Source organism: Pinus tabuliformis, chromosome 3_2 (genome assembly GCF_031772625.1).
Source record: "Pinus tabuliformis cultivar Carrire ecotype Pingquan chromosome 3_2, CPIR1, whole genome shotgun sequence".
NCBI classification, from domain to species: domain Eukaryota; kingdom Viridiplantae; phylum Streptophyta; class Pinopsida; order Pinales; family Pinaceae; genus Pinus; species Pinus tabuliformis.
The window spans coordinates 446,767,159-446,773,766 of record NC_142302.1 but is presented as its reverse complement, the minus strand read 5'-3'; positions in this window follow the sequence as shown (position 1 = coordinate 446,773,766).

Genomic DNA, 6,608 nt, shown 5'->3' with positions numbered 1-6,608 from the left:
GGATGAATCCAAAAAAATATAAAATTCCATGGCAAAAAATGGATCTAGATATGAAATGGCCCAATGGGGTGTCAATATTGTAGACGTAGTATTATGCTATGGTGACACGTGCACTAGACAACCATGTGTCAATGGTATGGTACATTATCATGGCTTAGGAAGTGAAAAGTTCTGAAGACCATACATTTGTGTCCACAACCCATAATTCAATGAAGTTTATATCATTGGAAAGCTCTCGATGTTTAAATATGTAACTAGGTTCAATCTTCATAATGACATATGTAATCATGATTTTATGTATTTGATGTAATGAGAATAAATAAATAAATTTGTTATTGTTTTCTTAAGGCATGGGTTTCATGCTTAAGGGGAACTTATTTTATATTTCAAGCTCCCATTAAGAGCTTCTAAGGCTTATTTGTCATTGTCATGTATGAAATACCCATTTGGGGCATGTTACATATTGTAAAGAAATTTATTTGAGTCTATGTTAGAGTCAAAATACCCCCCAAGACCTTGTCCAAGTGCTACAAACAAGTCGGCGTTAAAAAGGAGCAATCAACCTACACAAGATGACATGTCGGCCTAGGATGACGTCAACTTGACCTCATTCAAGAAGAAAGCAAGCAAGCATTCAACTCAAGAAAAGAAGTGTGAATAGGCAAGTAAGAAATCATCTTGAGTAGCGAAGGGAAGAAGGAGAAGAACAAAAATTTTAAAAGACAACTTTTGGGTCATTTCTCTCACACGTGATTGAAGCTACAGTAGGGTTTTAGTAGACCTTGAAGAAGCCGACATAAAGTTTAGGAAAGAAGTATTCTTTCTATCCAAATTCACAAGAAGAAGTATCTAGGTCAAGCAAAGGATAGAAGCCTCACCAATTTGCCCCAATCAACTCACATGTGCAGGATTTCTGTGATTACAGGCAGGCCGAAATTGCAGGCTTGTAATAAGAGGCCGAAAATAAAAGAGGATCTGAAATCACTGGTGTAACATTCAGTTTGACCAATGTTGACTTAGAAGGAAGAAGAGTTGTTCAAGGAAGAATTGTAACTTGGTGTTGGAGAGGTTCTTGGTAAAGGATCTAGGTCCTAGAATTCGTCAATTGAAGATTCTATAAGAAGAATAATTTTATGGGCTTTCCTCTCAATATTGGAGAGGTTTTGGCCCTGGCTAATTTCCTATATCTTGTGTCCTTTGTCTCATTGTTATTTATGTTTTGATGGTTGTTTGATGAATAGAGCACAACATTAATTAAGCTAAAGAATAACCTAATTAAGAAAAGTAAAAAGTCTTCACAAGCAGTTATCATTGAAATAGAAATCACCTACTCTTGTTGCCCTTAGATTATTCAACATGGTATCAGAGCTAAGGTAATAAGACAAGGAAAGGAAAGGAAACTTAGTAAAGGACACTCAAGTATTGAAGCAATGAAAGAAGAATCAAAGAGAAGGACAAGACATCAAGGAGAACATTGAATCCTCAAGAAGGGCTACTCAAGGGCTAAGTTCAAAAACATCTCCAAGCAGACTTGATCAAATTCTAGGCTCTATTCCTTTACTAGATCCATTATAAAGGTAGTGGAGAAGTCTAACCTTCAAAAGACCTCTTAAATGATGAATTAGATATAATATGGAACAAAAGACTGGGCTATATTCCATAAAGACATGCATACATATAGGGCATCATTTCACCTACAACAAGACCGAGTAACAATCAGATCAAGGAGCTACAAAAGGGATAAGAGAAGCATTAATAATCAAGCCAAGATCTTGAAGGGAGATTTGTTGTCCAAGCAAAGAAAATTAGAATCATTCCTTACCATATTCCTGTCACTCGTGCAACAACAGAAAGGGTCGAAAATCTCAGTCAAATTGCTGGAGGGAAGGTCAAGGTTGCAAGCAAAAATCTTGAAGTCTACCATCAAGATCCTTTGAAAGCATAATTCATTAGAAAAGAAAAATTTTAGATTATTTTCACGACTCCATGAAGTCAAACCTACAGTAACAACTGCAAATCCAAGATTCTGAGATCTCTCTATCTTTGTGATAACATAGATCTCAGCTTTAAGATGTGCCCTTGTGACATCATTACTCTACTATACTTATAAGTTCAAATCATGTGGTGATTGAGTTCATGTGGCACAAAATATGTAGTCACCAACCTCATATATATTATATGAAATTGGAAATATCTAAGGAAGCATACCTGAAGCAATCCAAGTCATCAAGAAAATGTTGGAACCGTACCATCACTAGAGACATTGTTACACCTATAGCTATCAGTTTTGCATGATATGAAGCTATAAAAATTTGATCCAAGGTCAGTAAACAAGGGCTCTATGGAAATCATATACTTGAATGAAGGAACATATGAGTACAATGAAGAATATCTCACAACAATGAAGATGATATCCAAAATTGCAAATCATTGCACAAAGGTAAGCAACCATAAGGTATGTATGCCATTTTTATGTTTTAGGGTTGAAAATATGATTCTAGGGTTCGTTAAAAAACTAAGGAACGGATAAACCCTAGCATGACATAAAGAGGGAATAGAATTTGATCTAGGGTTTGAGATTTAGAATCCCTACGATGACCTCTTGATTGCATGAAAACCCTAATTTTTTTTGCATCATGTATTGGTATCATGTACTTTGCTTGGGGTTGTTAATAAATATTGCATGTATAAGAAGTAGAGATGGATGGGCTGAAACTTTGAAAACACGATGGAAGAAGAAACTTGTATAATTATGGATGTCTGGATCCCAACAAGATGGAGAGAAGGATGAAAAAGGGCTTCACCTTGGCAGTTAAAAAGGAAAAGCATTATGACGTGATGCATCATTTAGGAGATGGCATCATTATTACATACCATTGTAGCAAGAGTTCATGACATCAACATAAGAAGCTTGAAATATAGTTGAAGTAGAAGTTTATGACAATCACAATTAGAAGGAAGTAGCTCTTGTAAACCTCATAGGAAATATAAGTAGTACTTATGGGTAAAAGAAAGACATCTAGTGTAGAGCTCATCATACATCATTCAAAAAGGAGCATTTGCAGGATGAGGATGAACAAGATCCTCTATTGAAATCTTCATTGGAAGATTCACCTAGTGGAAGAAGAAAGTGTCTCACTGAGAATTCCACCTTGTATGGGATTCATGGGATGATGGTATGATTATAAGGAAATGAAGCAGGTCAAGGTGATTGAAGAAATTTCAATCAAGGAAGTTGTCGAAGGAAGTATGGATGACCAAAAGGAAGAAATGAGGTATGTATGCATGTATTTGATTAAAAAAAATGAGTCATGTCATATAGTCGCAGATAACAGGGATATATACTCTACCTCATGAAATGGAACTCTTTCGTTGAAAAAATGCATGAAGGCATGGGTCGCTTATTGTTTAGATGAAATCAACATAATATGTCCTCATATGGAATATGAGGTGGTTGAAAAAGATGAAGGAACTTGATTGGAAGTTTATGGGAAGAAATATGTGAATAAAGAAAAGAAGAGATCATTGCAACTATGGTCACATAGAAAAGGAAATTAACATATGATGACTAGTAGAATATGGTATCTCCATGGAAAAGATATAAAGAATGTGATGTAGTCTGGAAAAGAAGGAGACCCTTGACATTGTATAAATTGAAGATGTGTCAATATGTATGCAGGATGGTGATGTGGCAACAAGCAAATGTCATGATGTAAGACCATCACAAAGGTTCATTTTTTTATTATTATTTTTGAACAAATATCAAGATGGGGTAATATAGGGCTACTAAATAAGAGTTATGAATGTCACCTACAACTGGTACTCATGCGCTAGGATAAAGGATCATGAAGGAAACATGATGTGGAGAAGGTAGTTGTATGAAGGAAAGGTAGATATGGACTAATGGATCACTTTTCGATTGTATGAAGGAAAGGTAGATATGGACTAATGGATCACTTTTCGATGAAAAGGATTACATGACTGACATGATTCATAAATGAAAGTGATGGATGGTCGATGCTCTACGAAGAAGTCCCAAAGATGAAGACTCCATAATGTTAAAGATGAAATTCATGATATCGAATGAAAGAGCGCTACAAGTAGTTGAATTTCCCATGATCTCCACTAATGAAGAGCTTATGCTGGAAATAGGTCCCTAGTTAAGAGGGAGCCTGGAAGCAAGTTTCCAATTAAGAAGAAACTTGGAAGCAAGTCCCTAAGCTAAGAGGGAGCTTAGACAAATCCCTGGTTATGGACTTGGGTATGTTCCTTTGATAGGAATGGATATATCCTCCTAGTTGAGAAGGAGAGATAGACACATCATTCTTGTCTTCACTTGGGAAGAAAGAATGGAGGATTGGGTAAGCATCTGGCATTCGATACTCTTTGAGGATGTGGTAGGGCATCCAAGGTAAGAATAGTCCTGGAAGGACATACCTTGAGAGAACCCAGGTGGGGTATGATCTTTGAGAGACAATGATGAAGTTGTCTATAAATCATAATTTGGTCTCGCCAACAATGTGCTATGATATTGTGGAGAGATAGAGTTGTTAGTCAAGGCCTTGTTATGTGACAATGTTGTATGACATAATGCTATACAAATGGGTTACCAATCGGAATCTTCTTATGAGAATTATTTAGATTGAGAATGTCCAAGTTCCTTGTATGGATTATGAATACCTCCTTAGTTAAGAGGGAGGGTTGAAATATGTAACTAGGTTCGGTCTTCATAATGACATATGTAATCATGATTTTATGTAATGAGAAAAATAAATAAATTTGTTATTGTTTTCTTGAGGCATGGGTTTCATGATCAATAGGAATTTATTTTATAGGTCAAGCTCCCATTGAGATCTTCTAGGGCTTATGTGTCATTGTCATGTATGAAAGACCCATTTGGGGCATGTTACATATTGTAAAGAAATTTATTTGAGTCTATGTTAGAGTCAAAAGACCCTCCAAGACCTTGTCCAAGTGCTACAAATAAGTCGACCTTAAAAAGGAGGAAACAACCTACACAAGATGACATGTCAAGTCAGCCTATTTGCATGGGTGAGGAGCTATATATATGAGAGAACTTGTCCTCATTCAAGAATAAAGCAAGAAAGCATTCAAGTCAAGAAAAGAAGTGCGAATAGGCAAGTAAGAAAGCCTTTTGAGCAACGAAGGGACGAAGGAGAAGAGCAAAGTTTTTAAAAGACAATTTCTGGGACATTTCTCTCACACATGTGACTGCAACTAGGGTTTATGCAGTAGGGTTTTTAGCATACCTTGAAGAAGTTGAGATAAAGTTCAAGAAAGAAGTATTCTTTCTAACCTAATTCACAAGAAGAAGTGTCCACGTAAAGCGAATGAGAGAAACCTCACCGATCTGCCCTAATAAGATCACACGTGCGGGATTTTTGTGATTGTAAGCAGGCCAAAATTACAAGCCTATAATAAGAGACCGAAAGTTAAAGAGAATTCGAAATCAGTGGTGTGGCAGTCATTTTGACCAACTTCTGACTTAGAAGGAAGAAGAGTTGTGACTTGGTCTTGGAGAGGTTCTTGGTCAAGGATCTAGGTCTTGGAATTCGTCAATTGAAGATTCTATAAGAATAAGAATTATGTGGGTTTTCCTCTCAAGATTGGAGAGGTTTTGGCCTTGGCTAATCACCTATATCTTGTGTCCTTTGTCTCATTATTCTTTATGTTTTGATGGTTGTTTGATAAAGAGAACACAACATTAATTAAGCTAAAGAAGAAGCTAATTAAGAAAAGTAAAAAGTCTTCACAAGCAGTTATCATTGAAAGAGAAATCACCTACACTTGTTGCCCCTAGATTTCTCAACACTCAATGAGTAGAAGATGATGGTTATACCAGAAAAGAAGTTTAAAGTGATTGAAAGAGGAGGAATTTTCAAACTCCATTTCCTCAAGGTAGATTAAAGGGTTGGGACTTAAACTGAATAATGAGACCATAACAAATAAATTGGGAATCAAGTTCTATATATTGTCATTCTTTACCTTAAATTTGGTTATACATATAAATGTTTAATTTTAATAAATGGGGTGTATTACACTTGACCTCCATTATGGAAATCTTGATTGAGCATGGGTAGTTGATTTAAAGGTTGGGCAACAAAATTGACAACCTATGAAGACAATTGGAGGAGCTACAACACGATGGTGCCATGGAAACTTAATATCCTTCCTCTTTAGTAAAATTAGTTTGCTTCTCTAACTCTCTCTTCCCATATTCAAATATGGTTGTTCCTCTAATGGAATTTGCAGTTCCTATGCACCCCTTCAGGACCCCACCTATAATGTAGTTTTTAAATGTTGGCCAATTTTTGTCTAATTCTTGGGGTCTTTTATAGCACGTATACTTACAAGACCACTTGTTTTTTGCAATATCTTTTAGCAATAATATGGAACGTATGTATGGAGATCAATTTTCCAACTTGGATATCTTGAATATTAGACCTCTTTATGATTCAGACTTATGCAGGAACTCAACAGAACACATATATAAACATAAACACGAATATGCAACAGAAATAAAACTTCATTTCATTAACATCAAAGAATTGAAATATGCTTAAAATATGCTTACATATGGAATGGAA